This window comes from Ahaetulla prasina, chromosome 1 (genome assembly GCF_028640845.1).
Source record: "Ahaetulla prasina isolate Xishuangbanna chromosome 1, ASM2864084v1, whole genome shotgun sequence".
NCBI classification, from domain to species: Eukaryota; Metazoa; Chordata; class Lepidosauria; order Squamata; family Colubridae; genus Ahaetulla; species Ahaetulla prasina.
The window spans coordinates 72,250,538-72,259,820 of record NC_080539.1 but is presented as its reverse complement, the minus strand read 5'-3'; the positions used below and the strand labels follow the sequence as shown (position 1 = coordinate 72,259,820).

At 39.9% G+C, this 9,283-nt stretch overlaps 1 protein-coding gene across 10 annotated transcripts in view; it reads left to right on the top strand.

Moving 5' to 3' along the window:
* The window catches only part of SLC29A1 (solute carrier family 29 member 1 (Augustine blood group)), a 93,952-nt gene that overhangs the window by 29,439 nt on the left and 55,230 nt on the right, over positions 1-9,283 (top strand). The window contains exons 1-2 of one of the 10 annotated variants that reach the window (XR_009156217.1): positions 42-128; positions 4,624-4,685. The exons of 2 other annotated variants lie outside the window; for them this stretch is intronic. The gene's annotated coding sequence lies outside the window, so the exon portion shown is untranslated. Of the gene's footprint in view, positions 1-41; positions 129-4,623; positions 4,690-5,960; positions 6,047-9,283 lie in introns of those variants that run through there. 7 more of the 10 variants (XM_058191279.1, XM_058191620.1, XM_058191447.1 and 4 more) reach the window with 7 other exon arrangements.

Genomic DNA, 9,283 nt, shown 5'->3' with positions numbered 1-9,283 from the left:
ACAGAGGGAGTGGGGGAAGGCAGTGGGAGGGTCTCTCTGGGGGCGGGGCCGCCTGGAATGGTAAAGACACGAGGTAGCTGCTGCTGCTGCTGCAGAGTAAGAGCAGCGCGGCAGGATCGGAGCAACCGGTAGGTATCTCCGCGCTGTTGGTCCGGCTCTTTGCCTCTTTCCATTGCAGGTGCTTTCGGGGGGGAAAGGAAAGGCCTTCCAGGCGCAGAGCGGGGGATCGCGGCAGGTCGTTCCCTCGACACCCCCCCCCCAAGAAATGCTTTCCTTTCATGGCAAAGGAGCGGCGACACCGAACGGCCTTTCGGGCTCGGTGGAAGGGAGCCAGAACGGAGTGCAGGCACCTGTCGCTTCTTGGGCTTCTTGCCCGGGAGTGGGCGGCGATGGGCTTCCCGGGCTGGCTCCCTCCGCGCCGCTGAGAATAGCGGTCCCAGCATCACGAGGTTCGCTTCCCATCTCCTCCCTCGCTTTAGACGGGGCGTCGTTCTCCGCGTCGGCGGCTGAATGATTTAACGCAGGGGTCTCCAACCTTGTCAACTTTAAGCCAGCTTTGCTGGCTGGGGGATTCTGGGAGTTGAAGTCCTCCAAGTTTAAAGTTGCCAAGGTTGGAGACCCCTGATTTAACGGCTGCTAACGCCGAGAATTTGCCCTGAAAATGGGCTGGAGGACATCGCCGTGGCCGCCTTTGGTCTGCCGAAGAACAGATTAACAAGAGTGGGAAGGGACCTTGTAGGTCATCTAGTCCAACCCCACCCAACCAGGAGACCCTACACCGGGTCTGACAGGTGGCAGTCCAGTCTCTTGAAAGCTTCAAGTGATGAAGCTCCCACAACTTCCGAAAGCAAAGCTGTTCCATTGGTTGATGGTTCTCACTGTCAGAAAAATTCTCCTTATTTCTAGTCTGATTCTCTCCTTGTTCAGTTCCTATCCATTATTCGTTGTCCGGCCTTCAGGCGCTTTGGAGAATAGCTTGACTCCCTCCTCTCTGCTGCAACCCCTCAAATGTTGGTATAGTTCCGGCTTCTTTTCCGCACCCGGCTTCTTTTGAGCGGGGAGTTGAAATTGGCGGGAAGGAAAGAGGCGCTTCGTGTGTCAGACGCGGTGGAAGGGGAGTTTGCAAGCTAACTCATCCGATTCCTCCCACTCACCCATCCACCCCCAGTCATGTTCTCGGAACTTTAGCTGCCTTTGAACAACGTGTCTTAATGAATCTGGCGCAGGAAGCGTAATTAATAATGTAATGGTGGTTAGGGCGGGAAAGTACCGAGTAATAGCTGTAAACCTAGAGAGCACCTGTTTTGTGGTAGACAAAAAAAGCCTAGTTCCCACTTTTTTTTGGGGGGTGGGGTGTCCAGGTCACACATGGCACATATTGATTTCTCTGCTTTGGGTGTCAATAGCAGAATGTGTGAATGAGCTCCAGGGAAAAGCATGGGGGGAACGAAGGGAAAGAGCTCAGTGCTCTGCATACAAGAAGTGTCACATTCAGCCCTTGGCATCTGCAGGTAGCGCTAGAGAAAGGGAAATCTGGTGAGCTACTGCTAGTTGTAATACAGTTTGGTGTGGATCCAGAGCATCCTGTAATCTAAGCTAAGGCTAGGACACTAACATTAATATCCTAATAATACATTTAATCACTATGGAACAGTGCAAAATCACGTGATTCACGCTCAAAAGTCGATTTGAAAGGCTGCAAACTTCATACAAGTACAAAGTAATTTTGGGGTGGGGGGATCCAATACTGTAAAGACAGCATGCTTTGTTACTTGGTAGCGGGTGGGCAGTGGATGGAAAAGAATGAATGGAAGAGAACATTGCTTTGTTGTTAGTTGCGAAGTCATGTCCGACCCATCGCGGCCCCATGGACAACATTCCTCCAGGCCTTCCTGTCCTCTACCATCCTCTGGAGTCCATTTAAACTCATGCCTACTGCTTCAGTGACTCCATCCAGCTACCTCGTTTTCTGTCGTCCCCTTCTTCTTTTGCCCTCAATCTTTCCCAGCATTAGGCTCTTCTCCAGTGAGTCCTTCTTTCTCACTAGGTGGCCAAAGTATTTCAGTTTCATCTTCAGGATCTGGCCTTCTAAAGAGCAGACAGGGTTGATCTTCTCTAGAACTGACTTGTTTGTTCGCCTTGCAGTCCAAGGGACTCGCAGGAGTCTTCTCCAGCACCAGAATTTAAAGGCCTCAATTCTTTGGCGCTCAGCCTTTCTTATGGTCCAACCTTCACAGCCATACATTGCAACTGGGAAAACCATAACTTTGACTATATGCACTTTGGTTGGCAGGGTGATGTCTCTGCTTTTTAGTATGCTGTCTAGATTTGCCATAGCTTTCCTCCCCAGGAGCAAGCGTCTTTTAATTTCTTGGCTGCAGTCCCCATCTGCGGTAATCTTGGAGCCCAGGAAAATAAAATCTGTCACTACCTCCATTTCTTCACCATCTATCTGCCAGGAATTGAAAGGGACGGATGCCATGATTTTAGTTTTCTTAATGTTGAGTTTCAAGCCAACTTTTGCACTCTCCTCCTTCACCCGCATCAAGACTCTTTAGTTCTTCTTACTTTCTGCCATTAGAGTGGTATCATCTGCATATCACTGCTAAATGCCTGAAATTCAGGACATTCCTAAATGCCTGAAATTCAAGCAGGAATATTCGTTTGCAGTGTTTTGTTGAAAAATCTTTCACATTTTCTATTTAATTGTGAATTTAGAAGATTACAGGTAGTCCTCAAATTACAACAGTTCATTTAGTAACTGCTCAAATTTACACCACCACTGAAAAAAGGGACCTATGACGGTTTTTCACATTTACGAACGTTGTAGCATCCCCGTGGTCATGTGATCAAAATTCAGACGCTTGGCAACTGATTCATATTTATGACGGTTGCAGTGTCCCAGGGTCATGTGATCACCTTTTGCACCAGCAGAGTCAATGGGGAAGCCAGATTCACTTAACAACTGTGTCACAAGCTAACAACTGCAGTGATTCACTTAACAACTGTGGCAAGAAAGGTTGTAAAATGGGACAAAGTTCACTTAACAAATGTTTCGCTTAGCAACAGAAATTTTGGGCTCAATTGTGATTGTAAATTGAGGACCACCTGTGTTGATTTAGAAGCTCACAGAGAGCTGTGCAAAAATAGATTAATGTTTTGCATACTTAGTGGTAATTGCTATGTGTATAGGGGTACATGGATTAAAATTATGAATACAAAATCTCCATTCCAGCGTTTTTCTAACTAATCCTTTAATCCTAGGGTTCTGCAAGAATTTGGTGGGGTTCTATGAGAGACCAATGGCAAGAAAAAAAGTATTACTTGAATGCAGCCAACTTTCTATCACTATAGCATGACCTCTTGATCAGAGATTCTGGGAAATTATTTTTTTAACAAATGGATCTGTGATATGAAAATGTTAGAAAATCCCTACTTTGTTCAACTTGACTCTTCAAAATACGTTAAAGCTACAGTTCCCAGAATTCTGATCTAGAACTTTTGGCAGGAAATAAAAGTTAAATAATAGATGAAAATTAGAAAAAAGTAAGTTACATCTTCAGGGGAAACAGAATAATGTTTATTTATGAGTACTGTATATGTGGAAATATTGACAGAACTTGCACTGTTAACAGAAATTAATTCGATCTAACTATCAGTAATAATCATTTATCCTTTTAAATACAACTTACTTCCATGCACATATAATCCTGCCAGACCTGCTTCCTCCAGGACTATGGCATGTATTTTGACAGGCAGTATCAAAAAATTATATAAACTCTAAATCCTTCCCAACTCTGCAAGAAATCAAATGATGGGTATTGTATTCTGGACCTCCTCCAAATATAATAAAATGTGCACCCAGTGTAAAGAATGTTAGATTTAAGTCAGCAGCAGGATCCCTTTTCCTTGGAAACAACCTTCAGAGAATTCTTAACACTAATGGTACGCTATTAAAAATGGGAATTATTAAAGTATTTCTTTTCTATTCCATTATTGAGGAAAGTACAAATGAAGAAATACATCAGTAATGCTTTCCCGGCTACTCCCAGAACATCTGAAAGCACCAAAGAGACAATACTTTATCTTAAAATCTTCAGTTATCTAAGCGTCACTTTTCTTGTAAAATGCTTGCACATGAGAGAATGAATAACAGTACATGGAAAACTACATTTATTTACCGTCTTTACAGAGTGCCCTGGACAGTGTAATACACTGTGGTTTGTTACATTACTTTTCATAGCAATTCACTTTGGTAAGGCTGAGGAAGTGTATGACTTGAGATCGTTTTTGTCAGTCTTATGGGCCAAATGGAGGTCTTAACCAGATTTTCCCTGGGGTAATGTTTTCTGTTTCCCAGTCTAGCTGCGCAGGATATGTTTATATAAGGAATCAAGCTGGGAGAAAATGTAATTACTTCAAATATTATTATATATAATTGCAATGAGAACATGTAGATGTTTCCCTGTTTTATTTTCCTTTAAAAAAAGAAAAATCTGCCTGCTATTATAGTCCTTAGTGGACAAGAACCTTTGTTTTTTATATTGAGCTTCCTTTTATTTTATATTTTTACTTTATTTTATGCCACTAATGAGTCGATGTCGCCTTCTACTTTCCCTGTAGGAATTCTACTACCAGTGTACCAAACAGATACCAGCCAGTCTTGGGAACAACAAGTACAGAAGGTTGGTGGGTAGATAAAAAACAAAATGATGAATGAAACAGTGAGTTTCATCAACACAACTGGAACAAATCCTTCCATGTAATTACAGGAAGTCCTCAATTTATAACCACAGTTTCCATTGCAAAACAAGATACGGGTTAAGTGAGTTTTACCTCATTTTACGAGGCACCTTCTTTGGCCACAGTTGTTAAACGAATTACTGCAGTTGTTAAATTAAATCATATGCTTGTTAAGCAAATCTGGCTTCCCCTATTAACGTAGCTTTTCAAAAGCCACCGGGAAAGGTTTACAAAGGGTGATTGTATGACCCCAGGACTGTGCAACTGTCATAAATACATGCCAGTTTCCAAGTGCCCAAAGTTTGATCACATGACCATGGGAATGCTGCAGCAGTCGTAAGTGTGAAAAATGATCGTAAATCACATTTTTCAGTGCCGTTGTAACTTTGAACAGTCACTAAATGAATGGTTATAAGTGAAGGACAACCTGTACTGACGAGCTTCCTCCTAAATTAATCATATGGCAGTTGATTAACCATCTTAAAACATTCAATAAGATCTGTAGAGATTCTCAGTCATCCAGGTCATGGTTGTCCCAAAGGTGTTTTTTTTTTTCAGGAGGCAACTGGATTTTCTTGTTTTTTCTTTAGAAGACTTTTCACTTCTCTAAGCTTCTTGGATAAGAAGTGAAACATCTTCAAAAGCAAAAACAAGAAAGTCTGCTTGCCTCCTGAAAAGCACCAAAGAGACAATACTTTATCTTAAAATCTTCAGTTATCTAAGCGTCACTTTTCTTGTAAAATGCTTGCACATGAGAGAATGAATAACAGTACATGGAAAACTACATTTATTTACCGTCTTTACAGAGTGCCCTGGACAGTGTAATACACTGTGGTTTGTTACATTACTTTTCATAGCAATTCACTTTGGTAAGGCTGAGGAAGTGTATGACTTGAGATCGTTTTTGTCAGTCTTATGGGCCAAATGGAGGTCTTAACCAGATTTTCCCTGGGGTAATGTTTTCTGTTTCCCAGTCTAGCTGCGCAGGATATGTTTATATAAGGAATCAAGCTGGGAGAAAATGTAATTACTTCAAATATTATTATATATAATTGCAATGAGAACATGTAGATGTTTCCCTGTTTTATTTTCCTTTAAAAAAAGAAAAATCTGCCTGCTATTATAGTCCTTAGTGGACAAGAACCTTTGTTTTTTATATTGAGCTTCCTTTTATTTTATATTTTTACTTTATTTTATGCCACTAATGAGTCGATGTCGCCTTCTACTTTCCCTGTAGGAATTCTACTACCAGTGTACCAAACAGATACCAGCCAGTCTTGGGAACAACAAGTACAGAAGGTTGGTGGGTAGATAAAAAACAAAATGATGAATGAAACAGTGAGTTTCATCAACACAACTGGAACAAATCCTTCCATGTAATTACAGGAAGTCCTCAATTTATAACCACAGTTTCCATTGCAAAACAAGATACGGGTTAAGTGAGTTTTACCTCATTTTACGAGGCACCTTCTTTGGCCACAGTTGTTAAATGAATTACTGCAGTTGTTAAATTAAATCATATGCTTGTTAAGCAAATCTGGCTTCCCCTATTAACGTAGCTTTTCAAAAGCCACCGGGAAAGGTTTACAAAGGGTGATTGTATGACCCCAGGACTGTGCAACTGTCATAAATACATGCCAGTTTCCAAGTGCCCAAAGTTTGATCACATGACCATGGGAATGCTGCAGCAGTCGTAAGTGTGAAAAATGATCAGAATCACATTTTTCAGTGCCGTTGTAACTTTGAACAGTCACTAAATGAATGGTTATAAGTGAAGGACAACCTGTACTGACGAGCTTCCTCCTAAATTAATCATATGGCAGTTGATTAACCATCTTAAAACATTCAATAAGATCTGTAGAGATTCTCAGTCATCCAGGTCATGGTTGTCCCAAAGGTGTTTTTTTTTTTCAGGAGGCAACTGGATTTTCTTGTTTTTTCTTTAGAAGACTTTTCACTTCTCTAAGCTTCTTGGATAAGAAGTGAAACATCTTCAAAAGCAAAAACAAGAAAGTCTGCTTGCCTCCTGAAAAAGCACCTTTAGGACATTCAATAAGACTCTTCTAAATTCATTATATCGCAAAGACCAGGAGTCCTGGAGAAACTTATAATTTCCGTCTCTGCGGTAATTATAAATCCCTAAGATTATGGGAAAGTGACAGAAATCCGAGGAAAATTGTATTGCTGTTACTTTCAATTTAATATATAGAGAGTAGCATTGGCTTGTATCTGGGACTTCATTTGTCTCTGCAAATAATTTTTTCTTAAAGGCAATCTTTCCTGTTCCCAGCAAGGTTGCATGAAAAGATGTCAGAGAATTGTGGTGACACAGTTGTATTTGATTCTGTCCTCGTGTACTATTGATATTTGCATTCTTCCCCCAATATATTTTTAGCAAGTTAATATGACTAAACAGAGAAATTAGCTTATTATGCTGTGCTGTGCTAATACTTTTGAAAGATTGGGCAAATATTTGTTTTGCACTGTTCTAATATTATACACAAACCTTTTTGATCCAGTCAAAAAGGAAAACTTGGTTTCATCCTGCTATATTTGTAGAATTATATTCACATATAATATCACAGATATCAATTGTTGTAGAGATACTTTATGGTCTCAATAGTTGTAGATATGGTTTCATGAAGTAGCTACCTAGACCTCTTTCAACCCTTGCTTATTTGAGTGGGTTCATGTTGTATCCATGTAGTTAATATAACATGTGAAGGGTTTGTACTGATTTACCCTTCACACAAGCATGAGCATAGCTAAATATTTAGCTTATTAATATGGGCAAGTTCTGAATGGATCTGATCATGAAATAAATAGGGAACTAAGTTAGCCTGCACAGTCCCAAGATCTTCATCTGCTTAGTTAAAATTAAAAGGCAAGATAAAACAATCTTCTGTAGAGAAACTTATCTGATTTATGGAAGAACAGCAGTAGGAACATGTTTTGTATTGACTGCAAATTGGAATCTATTAGATACATTAATGTATTACATAATGGGAATGGAAAATAAACTTAGCTGCCAGAAAAGTGGATGGAACGCCAACATTTATTCTTTTCCAGTATTATCTAAGCTAATGTTCTTAAAACGTAAACTCTGAGATGGATAGAATTTGTCACTTGGACTATCCATCTGGGATGGTCCTTCAACAATGGGACCTGTGTTCTCAGCAGTTCTCAGGACATTTGGAAAGAGGCAGGATAGGGAAGGCTTTTTTCCACCAATAAGATTGTGGTTTTACATCCCACAGTGTCCTATAAAAGGTATTTTGTATTGCAAAAGTTCTATTAATCACACCTCATTAACCTTTAAGATTATAGGTAGAATCTATACTATATTGAAGTTTCAGGGAGGAGTTGCCTTCAAAAAAAATGTATGTAGCAATGTATTCTTGTTTCAGCAAGCTTTGCCTTTCAGATGTATGAAAGGGAGAGTTGGCCTATATTCCTGGACTTCACAAATAGGAAAGCCATCAAATATGAAGCTGTATCAACCCTGGAGGCCCTTCTTAGTTACTATTTATTACACTGTAGCAACTGTCATGCCACTTTGATCTGGTTGACTTTTAACAAAAGTAATGGCGCAGTCTGTATTAGCCAAAATAACACAGTAACACTAATTTAAGACACTGAAACAGTAATCTTGACAACACATCCCAACCAAGGGAATAACTAGTGATTTGTCTTTGGTCAATCCCAGAAGACTCTAAAAACAAACCTCTGTTAAGTCATGATGGAAGAGGTTCCTCCTGCCTCCAAGACAAGCTATTTCCCAGAAAATAAGTCCCCACAGAAAATTGTCCACTTCCTTCCCTTAGGGCCCCCGTAGGCACTTTTTATTTGCTCATTTGAAAAAGCAGATTCTGTTTGGATTAGACTGTTTTGAAGATTCTATGGTGCTTGCTTAGGGGATTAATTCAGCAACGGGCCAAGAGATCCTTGTCCAAGTCATGTTAGCATTAGAAAGATATTTTCGCACTTGTGTAGCTTAACTACCTTTAAACAATATTATGCTATATTTTTATTGTCCTTTTAAAGAAGGCTTGCAAGAAATAATTTTTTTTAAAAAAAACCTGAAAAATGCCTTGCAAGAGTATGAATATTTTAAATAAATAAATATGATTCTATTTAACACATGCTTGCCATTATTGTGGGAGGAGACAACACTAGGCTGAGTTGATTGCCTTCCAGCATTGATTCTAAAAACAGATGGTATCAGTGTCAAAAATTCATTTTTATTAGCTTAGAATTATTAGAAACCACAATAGTTATTAGAGTTTTGTTGTTTCCATCTGAATAGCCTGCATTCCTGGTCAGTTATATGACATTTTGCTGTGGAAGTTACTCCCACTTCATTTCATTTCGTGGGAATGTTTTCTAATGGTTTGTGATACTGACTCACTTTTAATCTACTCAGAAATAGAAGACAATACAAATATAGAGCAGACTTTCCAAACAAGATGCCATTCAGATTTGTTGGAACTGCAATTCAGAATTCTCAGCCAGTATTGCTGTGCACTAATTGGGGATTCTA